Source organism: Salmo salar, chromosome ssa21, assembly GCF_905237065.1.
Source record: "Salmo salar chromosome ssa21, Ssal_v3.1, whole genome shotgun sequence".
In the NCBI taxonomy this organism is placed as follows: domain Eukaryota; kingdom Metazoa; phylum Chordata; class Actinopteri; order Salmoniformes; family Salmonidae; genus Salmo; species Salmo salar.
This window is the reverse complement of record NC_059462.1, coordinates 7545266-7556396: the sequence shown is the minus strand read 5'-3', so window position 1 is coordinate 7556396 and position 11131 is coordinate 7545266. Positions and strand designations below refer to the sequence as shown.

The following is an 11131-nucleotide window of genomic DNA, read 5'->3' as shown; positions in this document are numbered from 1 at the left end:
CAGCAGATCAACGCCTACAATGGAAGGAACAATTCCCCCCAATTCTTGGGCAAAGTGTGGCCGAGCCAACACGCTTTCACCTGGGTGCCTCTGTGCTGTCCGAAATAAAATACAGAACATATTAAAGCTCCAGCAAGCATTTTCAATGTTGGCTGGTGATGGCCCAGTCAGCACAGATGAAGAGGAGGACAGTGAATCGAAGGACAGTGATTCAGAAGATGAAAGTGGTTGAGGAATGAATGTTTGTGTGTACGTGTGAGTTCTATAGGGACAAACTATACACCGAGTATTCCAAACATTAGGAACACCTTCCTAATATTGAGTTGCACCCCCCCTCCCCCTTTTGCCCTCAGAACAGACTCAATTTATCGGGGCATGGACCTGTACCCCCGCACATTCACTCGGTACCCCCTGTATATAGCCACGTTATTGTTATTTTATTGTGTTACTTTTTTACATTTAGTGTATTAAGTAAACTCTATTTTCTTTAAAACGGCATTGTTAGTTAAAGGCTTGTCAGTAAGCATTTCACAGTAAGGTCTACAGGTGTTGTATTCAGCGCATGTGACAAATACAATTTGTTTTGACTCTACAATGAGTCGAAAGCGTTCAACAGGGATGCTGGCCCTTGTTGACTCCAATGCTTCCCACAGTTGTGTCAAGTTGGCTGGATGTCCTTTGGGTGGTGGACCATTCTTGATACATATGTGAAACTGTTGAGAGTGAAAAACCCAGTAGCGTTGCCATTCTTGACACACTCAACCGGTGCACCTACCACCATACCCCGTTCAAAGGCACTTAAATCATTTGTCTTCCCCATTCACCTTCTGAATGGCACACAGACAATCCATGTCTCAAGGCTTAAAAATCCTTTAACCTTTCTCCTCCCCTTCATCTACACTGACTGAAGTGGATTTACAAGTGACATCAATGAGGGATCATAGCTTTCACCTGGATTCAACTGATCAGTCTGTCATGGAAAGAGCAGGTGCTCTTAATGTTTTGTATACTCTGTGTACATGCATATATTATTACCAACCTCCGGAGAATTAGACACAGGTACTGGTGCAGCCCAACCTCCAGCTCCAGCCCAACCTCCAGCTCCAGCCTCAGCCTATCCTCCAGTTAAAGACCCAGGCCCTGTTCCAGCTCCACTCCCATCTCCAGCTCCACTCCAGCTCTAGGCCCAGCACCACCCCCAGCTGCAAACATATATTCTAAAATTTGCACCATCTTTTCATAATCAGCAGACACATTTACCCAGAAAAAAACAATAACAAGTGGTGGATGGCCATATATAGTAAAGCTCACCGTTGCCCTTTAGTGAGAGCAGTGGCCACAATGAGTATCTGTTCAAAGGGAATGTCATGATTGTCTAAAGTAATGGGTCAAGTCACTGCCTGTACTGTACATGTCAATGTTGTTCATCTCAATGACCAAGACATTACAATTCCGCATTGAAACATTATAGAGAGCATTGATTGCATCTTATTGTGAACTTGATGCCAGGGCCTGCCTCCAAAATGGAAGATAGTTGGTCCATGCCATACTGGGAGGGCCTTTTTAATTCTATCCCACCTGACATACCCTCTACTTCAATGACCACCTTTTTGGCAGCCACAGCCATATATGGAACTCTGCCCTGTCCACCTGCTTCATCATAACAGAAACAGAAATAAGTGAAGGAAGATCAAGTGTACGCATTATTCCAAGCTTCTACCAGTGATCCAGAAATCGGCTTACTTGAATATCAACAATGTAAACCAACAAGGCACAGCTACCACATGTTTTTATAAATCAAATGTCAGCCCTTGTATCCAGAACTCTGTCGGTGAATTTTAGTGGTTACATTTTTTAAGCTTGCTTAAAAGCAGAGCAAGACCGTTATTTAATTGTTGAATCACAGATATACAGTACATTTTAATAGTTATTTCAAAGAAAATGGTACATACTATACTTCTGGTTGAATAAGGCTTGTACTCCTTGCACCCTAGCCTTGACTGTGAAGCTGCAGGTTTGCCAAGAAGTAACAATAAGAGGCACAGTGCTGTATGAGTGTGTTTAAAGGCATTATAGATGTACAGATGTAGGATCTTAATTTGAGTCTGTTTGCTACAGCAGGAAAATAATCCTGCAGTAAAAGTAAAATGTGGTATGTGGATTTTAATGAATTGACATTTTTGTTGGGGGTTGATACATTTATGGCAAGGGAAAATCAAGTCTGACATTTCTAAGTGGCAATTACAAACTTCAGAAGCCTTTTCAAACCTCAAATACACTATAAGTTAAAAATGTCCTGCATTGCATAAAAGTTGTCCTGCACCTGGGTGATCAAATTAAGATCCTACATCTGTATGCTTGAGGTTAAGTGTTACCAAAGTTATTTTTAAAATATATGTATCAGAAAAGTGTACAGAAAACTTGGCGATCAGATCTTGGCCCTCAATAAATTCCTTTCCCCTCCCAGATGAGGCTGTGCTGACTGGTATGGGGTCCTCGGGGTTGTGGACAAGGAAAGCTGTGTCGACCCCCATACCTTCCAACTTGATAACCTAACAAAACATTTGGTAGAAATAGACAAGATAAATAAGAAATTAAATTAGATGTAAAAAAAGACGATGCCTAAAAATGCTTATAGGAAAAGAGTTGGTGAAAAGACTGAAATCCTCCTGTATGAAAAATGCCTGTTCTCTCTTATCTTAAATCTGTATCTGAAATTTAACTCCAACTATCAAATCCAAATAGAAAAGTAATGTAAGTTAAACCTTCAAAATGTAATGATTTACCATTGTGACCCTACAGTATATATTCCCACCATTGATTTCAGCCGTCTTAAATCATCTTTGACTTTTAATGCCTTCGGGTTCCCCTTCAACTCCTGACCTCCTGCCTGTAGCTTGTCTGCCTCCTCACTGTAATGGGCTTTTGTGGCAGGTGGTAATGCCTGCCATTTGCCCTGTGTACCTGCCATAACTCCTGACATACAACAGAAAACATGACAATGTCGGTGACATTGTTTTATCTATCTATTCTATCAAGGCATTACTACAACAAAACATTTACTTGTTGTAGAAATATGTGTCAGACAGAGTCAGTAGACTTTAGCATTTGTTGTTTGAACCATAAAGTTCTGAAGAGAAGTCCCTCTGATCATTCATCTAAAAATAATAATTAACCTACATCAAAGACACACCGATTGAAAAATGCATACAGTCCACAATACCTGAATGCCCACCTTGCTCTTGTAATTGCAAAAAGGTAATTAAAGCCAAACCTGCACAAATCTTTAGCTTTAAGGTGGTTGTAAGCTGACAAATTACATTTGTAGAGCTTAGTTTTTTGTGGAGGGACAGCTTGACTGGGCCAGTTTTCTTCTTTCATTCCCTAACCAATTCTAGAGGAAACAATAGCAAGACAACACAATAGTAAATACTACTGCATCACATTTTCATATCAGAGTAATTGCACATAATACTTTATTAAAAGAGTAGACACAAAAATATTGCTCCACCAACTCAGCTTTTTATCTAGCAGATGATTGAAAAAGGAGCCCTTACATACTAAGAATTATCTTTATTGTGTCACAACCAGAGGGACAGCGAGGGGTGTTTTGAATCTGGGTTTTACCAGGCAATATGAAACTAGAAGCAAAACACAATTAGCTACATAAGAATCAACATTATTATGACAACAGCAAGGACAGGATCCAGGATTTGCATGTTATGTTTTCAGAATTTGAAGTCATAACCCTCTGATAGCTAGCCAAGGGGAAGGGGAAGGGAGTGCATTGGAACCAGGTGAGGGAATCCAATAGCCCGACAACAATGGATGAATGAATACTTAATTGTTCCATATTGGCATTTGTTTGGGAATAATGGCACACATGTAACAAATCACAGAACATTCAACACTTCACTTAAATACAACATAAATATCACAGGACGTACTTCACAAGACAAGGTCAGACAGACAAATAGACAGAGGTATACTGTAGGTGCTGAATTACGGTTTAGTCTTCCTGGATTGAGGAACCTGGTGCTGGTTGACATGAATGACTTGTGTGGCCTGTTTGTTCAACAGAGTGGGGGTTTGAACCTTCGGCCTGGCAGCAACTGTTGGTACTGGTCGTATAGTGGGTGTCTTAGTAAAATGGATCTTGATTTGTAGAGTGATGTGATGCTTTGAGTCTTGACACTGCCGAACCATACCACTCAAGGAAGCAGAAGGTTAAGATGCTTTCAAGGAATGTCTTAAATAAAAGATGAATCATCAGTAAGGCCATAGGAAGTTTCCTAAGTAGTCCTAAGCCAAATGTTTTGTCCAGAACCCAGGGAAATATTACAAAAAGACAAAACCCTTTTTTATGTTCACAGAATACAAAACAGAACATTAATGACCCTCACCTCCACCACTCTCTGACAGTCCAGTTCAGGTGGCTGCCTCAGCCATCAAAGGCGACCCTCTCCTCATTATTCCCTGGTCAAATAAGGCTTTCAGAAACTCTCTTTGATCATGAAAAATGTATGATCTTATTTGTCCTAAGAACAGAATGACACTTGTTAAGACATATCCTAATCCAATGTATACATGGATATATACATATATGGATATATACCGTTGAAGTTGGAAGTTTACATACACCTTACATACTCCTGACATTTAATCCTAGTAAAAATTCCCTGTCTTAGGTCAGTTAGGATCACCACTTTATTTTAAGAATGTGAAATGTCAGAATAATAGTAAAGAGAATGATTTATTTCAGATTTTATTTCTTTCATCACTCTCCCAGTGGGTCAGAAGTTTACATACACTCAATTAGTATTTGGTAGCATTGCCTTTAAATTGTTTAACTTGGGTCAAATGCTTTGGGTAATCTTCCACAAGCTTCCCACAATAAGTTGGGTGAATTTTGGCCCATTCCTCCTGACATAGCTGGTGTAAGTGAGTCAGGTTTGTAGGCCTCCTTGCCCGCACAGGATTTTTCAGTTCTGCCCACACATGTTCTATAGGATTGAGGTCAGGGCTTTGTGATGGCCACTCCAATACCTTGACTTTGTTGTCCTTAACCTGTTAGGGCTAGGGGGCAGTATTGACACGGCTGGATAAAAAACGTACCCGATTTAATCTGGTTACTACTCCTGCCCCGTAACTAGAATATGCATATAATTATTGGCTTTGGATAGAAAACACTCCAAAGTTTCTACTGAGAATATTGCAAAATATGCTTTCACCGAAAAGCTATTTTAACACCTCGATTGCACAAAGGAGTTCTGTATCTATAATTCTTTAAATAATTGTTATGTTTTTTGTGAACGTTTATCGTGAGTAATTTAGTAAATTCACCGGAGGTTTGCGGGGGGTATGCTAGTTCTGAACGTCACATGCTAATGTAAAAAGCTGGTTTTTGATATAAATATGAACTTGATTGAACAAAACATGCATGTATTGTATAACATAATGTCCTAGGTGTGTCATCTGATGAAGATCATCAAAGGTTAGTGCTGCATTTAGCTGTCTTCTGGGTTTTTGTGACATTATATGCTAGCTTGAAAAATGGGTGTCTGATTATTTCTGGCTGGGTACTCTGCTGACATAATCTAATGTTTTGCTTTCGTTGTAAAGCCTTTTTGAAATCGGACATTGTGGTTAGATTAACGAGAGTCTTGTCTTTAAAATGGTGTAAAATAGTCATATGTTTGAAAAATTGAAGTTTTTGCATTTTTGAGGTTTTTGAATAACGCGCCACGGGATTACACTGGCTGTTACGTAGGTGGGACGATTTGGTGCCACCTACCCTACCCTTTTATGGTTACACCTCTCCTGAATCGAACCACGTTGTCCGATTTCAAAACATTAGATTATGTTAGAGGAGTATATTGTAAAAGTAGCCACATAGCCATTTTCCGACCAACCACATGCATCACAAATAACCAAAAAACAGCTAAATGCAGCACTAACCTTTGACAATCTTCATCAGATGACACACCTAGGACATCATGTTACACAATACATGCATTCTTTTGTTCGATAAAGTTCATATTTATATATAAAAACAGCATTTTACATCGGTGCGTAACGTTGACTAGCTATTTTCCCTCAAATGCATCCGATGAAACAGAGCTACAATTTACTAAATTACTATTCGAAAACATTTTTAAAATGTAATATTGTCATTCTAAGATTTATAGATGAATATCTCTTGAAAGCACCTGTAATGCCAGATTTAAAATTAACTTTACTGGGTAATCATACTTTGCGATGAAAGGGGATGCGATACTCTGAAAAATAGGCTAACGTTACAGGTCAGCGCCATCTTGGAACAATCGCATATCACATCTAGTCTTGTATACTATTGTCAATAATCCCTTACCTTTGATTGTCTTCATCAGAAAGCACTTCCAGGAATCCCAGGTCCGCAACAAATGTATTTTCGTTCGAAAAAAATACTCCTTTATGTTCCAAGAGCTTGTTCTAGTTAGCGCGTCTGAAGGCTGCTCCAAATCCTTCGTCGGCCACGGGACAGCCATTTCGAGAAAATTCATTTCTTTCCCATTTAGGTTCGTTCAAACTTGTCAAACGTTGTATAACATAAATCTTCAGGGCGTTTTTCAACAAGAGAGCCAATAAGATTTGAGGGGGACGATTGCATTGTGTTTCAAAACGTTTCGAAAGGGGAGGGTAACCAGGGGCGTCGGCGTCATAATGGTGATGGCCCTCTCCGTGTGACCACGTTCCACTGCGTCTCATTCATTCAGTTTTCACAGTAGGAGTCTCAAATCACTTTGTAAAGACTGGGGACATCTAGTGGAAGCAATAGGAAGTGCTCAATGAACCATAGCTCACGGTGTGATTAATAGGCAACGTGATGAAGTTGAGTTCGCAATTCAGAATTCCACTTCCTGTTTCGATCTGTCTCGGGGTTTTGACTGCCATATGAGTTCTGTTATACTCACAGACACCATTCAAACAGTTTTAGAAACTTTAGGGTGTTTTCTATCCACAAGTATTAATATATGCATATCGTAGCTTCTGAGTTTGAGTAGGAGGCCTTTTAAAATGGGCACAAATTTTTTTCAAAATCGCTTTAGCGCCCCCTATCCTAGGGGAACGCCAAGAGGTTAATCTAACCACACTGTCCGATTTCAAAAAGGCTTTACAACGAAAGCAAAACATTAGATTATGTCAGCAGAGTACCCAGCCAGAAATAATCAGACACCCATTTTTCAGCTAGCATATAATGTCACATAAACCCAAACCACAGCTAAATGCAGCACTAACCTTTGATGATCTTCATCAGATGACACACCTAGGACATTATGTTATACAATACATGCATGTTTTGTTCAATCAAGTTCATATTTATATCAAAAACCAGCTTTTTACATTAGCATGTGACGTTCAGAACTAGCATACCCACCGCAAACTTCCGGTGAATTTACTAAATTACTCACGATAAACGTTCACAAAAAACATAACAATTATTTTAAGAATTATAGATACAGAACTCCTTTATGCAATTGCTATGTCCGATTTTTAAAATCGCTTTTCGGTGAAAGCACATTTTGCAATATTCTGAGTAGATAGCCCAGCCATCACGGGCTAGCTATTTAGACACCCACCAAGTTTAGCCCTCACCAAAGTCAGATTTACTATAAGAAAAATGTGATTACCTTTGCTGTTCTTCGTCAGAATGCACTCCCAGGACTTCTACTTCAATAACAAATGTTGGTTTGGTTCAAAATAATCCATAGTTATGTTCAAATGTCCTCTGTTTTGTTTGTGCGTTCAAGACACTATCCGAAGGGTGACACGCCCGACGCATTTCGTGAAAAACATTTCTAAATATTCCATTACCGTACTTCGAAGCATGTCAACCGCTGTTTAAAATCAATTTTTATGCTATTTTTCCTGTAAAAAAAGCGATAATATTCCGACCGGGAAACCCTGTTTACGTTCAAAGACAGAGAAAATAAAAACATGGTGTCGCCTCGTGCACGCGCCTCAGTCTCATTGTCCTCTGATCGACCACTTACCAAATGCGCTAATGTTTTTCAGCCAGGGGCTGCAAAGACATCATTCAGCTTTTTGCCGCCTTCTGAGAGCCTATGGGAGCCGTAGGAAGTGTCACGTTACAGCAGAGATCCTCAGTTTTCAATAAAGAGAATGTAGAAGCCCAAGAAATGGTCAGACAGGCCACTTCCTGTAAGGAATCTTCTCAGGTTTTTGCCTGCCATATGAGTTCTGTTATACCCACAGACACCATTCAAACAGTTTTAGAAACTTTAGGGTGTTTTCTATCCAAAGCCAATAATTATATGCATATTCTAGTTTCTGGGCAGTAGTAATAACCAGGTATCGGGTACGTTTTTTATCCGGCCGTGCAAATACTGCCCCCTACACTAGAGAGGTTATTACAGGTAACGAGTGGAGGACAGAGGAGCCTCTTAAAGAAGAAGTTACAGGTCTGTGAGAGTCAGAAATCGTGCTTGTTTGTAGGTGACCAAATACTTATTTTCCACCATAATTTGCAAATAAATTCATAAAAAATCCTACAATGTGATTTTCTGGAATTTTTTTTTCTCATTTTGTCTGTCATAGTTGACGTGTACCTATGATGAAAATTACAGGCCTCTCCCATCTTTTTCAGTGGGAGAACTTGCACAATTGGTGGCTGACTAAATACTTTTTTGCCCCACTGTATAACACTTTTATAAATTTTTATAATGAGTATTTCTGTTTTTGAATTTGACGCTCTGCAATTTCACTGGATGTTGGCCAGGTGGGACGCTACCGTCCCACAACCCCTAGAGAGGTGTTAAGCAAGCGGGTGTTAAGAAGTGAGGCTTGGTGGTTCATGTTTCGGAGGACGCATTACTCGACCTTCACCTCTCCCGAGCCCATTGTGGCGTTTCAACGATGAGACAAGATCATATTCATGAAATTCGGAAGAAAAAGGAGGTAAAAAAAAAAGAATTCAGTATAGTCATTATGGCTCTAGACTGCAGGAAAACGCTGTTTCAGGTTTTTTTTAAATGATAAATTCTCCATCTTTTGGATGGGGGGCCTAGCACCACTCCAGACAACTCCCCAGCAATCCTCACGTACTTTGTGCCCCCTCAGATTTCTGAGGTGCATGACGCCCCTGGACGTAGATACACCATTTTATCCACAAGTTAATCTAACTCTGGGGAAGCAGATAAAGGGCTTCATTGCCAAAATCCCAAACTATCCATTTAACATTGCATACATACTAAAACGCATATTTATGCTATGACATTCATTATTAAGAAAATTAGATTGATTATCTCATTTAGAAAGATCAAACTTCACATGTCATGTTTGTTCCATGCATGCCAAACAGTCATTGGAAGACATCAGTTGGAAGATACCAGAGTACTTGGTCTTTGTCTCCCCCAAGTGTTTTGTTTTCTATATAAAACTACCTCTATTTTTGTCTTGCAGAACTTCACAAAAGGTAGGTGACTATGGAAAGTTTAGCCTACTAATGAAATAAAACAAACTCAAGTTTCATGTGGACTCTATGTTTAAAGAAAAAAGCGGATTGCTTTGTGGTATGGCTCTAAGGTTAGCACATTTTAATTGGACAGACAGCGGCTGGTATGGTAAAAATCTGAACGCACTACCAGCGCTTTGAAAAGTTGATGTACACCTTACAAAATATAAATGCAACATGTAAAGTGCTGGTCCCAGGTTCCATGAGCTGAAATAAAAGATCCTTGAATTTTTTCCATATGCACAAAAAGCTTATTTCTCTCTATTTGTGTGCACAAATTTGTTTAAATCCCTGTTAGTGCTCAAGATAATCCATCCATCTGACAAGTGTGGTAGTATATCAAGAAGCTGATTAAACAGCATGATCATTACACAGGTGCACCTTGTGCTGGGGACAATAAAAGGCCACTCTAAAATGTGAAGTTTTGTCAAACAACACAATGCCACAGATGTCTCAAGTTTTGAGGGAGCGTACAATTGCCATGCTGACTGCAGGAATGTGCACCTGAGCTGTTGCCAGAGACTTGTTGTTGTTCATTTCTCTACCATAAGCCAACTCCAACATTGTTTTAGAGAATTTGGCAGTACATCCAACCGGTCTCACAACCGCAGACGACGTGTAACCATACCAGCCCACGACCTCCGCATCTAGCTTCTTCACCTGCGGGATTGTCTGAGACCAGCCACCCAGACAGCTGATGAAACAGAGGAGTATTTATGTCTGTAATGAAGCCCTTTTGTTGGGAAAAACTAATTCTGATTGGCTTGGCCTTGCTCCCCAGTGGGTTGGGCCAGTCTTCCAAGTGGGTGGGCCTATGCACTCCCAGGCCCACCCATGGCTACGCCCCTGCCCAGTCATGTGAAATCCATAGATTAGGGCCTAATTAATGAATTTATTTCAATTGACGGATTTCCTTATATGAACTGTAACACTGCAAAATCTTTGAAATTGTTGCACGTAGCGTTTATATTTTTGTTCAGTATAATTATACTTTCCTGTAGATATATTCTCACATTCCTACGTGCAAAACGTATATCATTTTCAGAAACATTCTGGCTTGTAGAGGTCGTCAGAGGAAACTTTCCTTATCAAAACGCACATTTTTGCCCGAGGTAGAATTCAATGCAATTCAAAGTCGAGTCTTCGGGTTAGGTAAGCACATTCTGCTGCTATGCAATAATACGAAATCAATTGGACGCGAACTAATAGTTGTGCAAAAATACGAAAGAAAACATCAAAATGATTTTGTTATTAAACTCACCTGCTTCGAGATCGTAGAACGTTATCACATAAAGTGTACGACATGCATAGAATGTTATACCAAAAAGTTTACAACTAACCTCATATAGTCCTATCTCTCTTATTCTTTTTATCAAGTCACGGTGGCCGAGAGGTTAAGGCGTTGGACTCGAAATCCAATGGGGTTTCCCCGCACAGGTTCGAATCCTGTTCGTGACGATTTTTTTTGTAGAGATTTGACTGTTGCTAATTTATTTCATTTTGAGACGTAGTTTACCCAAATCGAAAATATATATTTAACAGAGTAAATGCCGTCATTTGGCATACCGAACATACACAACAGTGTCATAACCAAGAAAAAAAATGATATGAACTACA

At 39.7% G+C, this 11131-nt stretch overlaps 1 non-coding gene across 1 annotated transcript; it reads left to right on the top strand.

The window, feature by feature from the left end:
• Nucleotides 1-10890: 10890 nt before the first annotated feature.
• On the top strand, nt 10891-10972 carry trnas-cga (transfer RNA serine (anticodon CGA)). The gene has a single exon. It is a non-coding gene; the product is annotated as a tRNA-Ser (tRNA).
• The last annotated feature ends 159 nt before the right edge of the window (nt 10973-11131 follow it).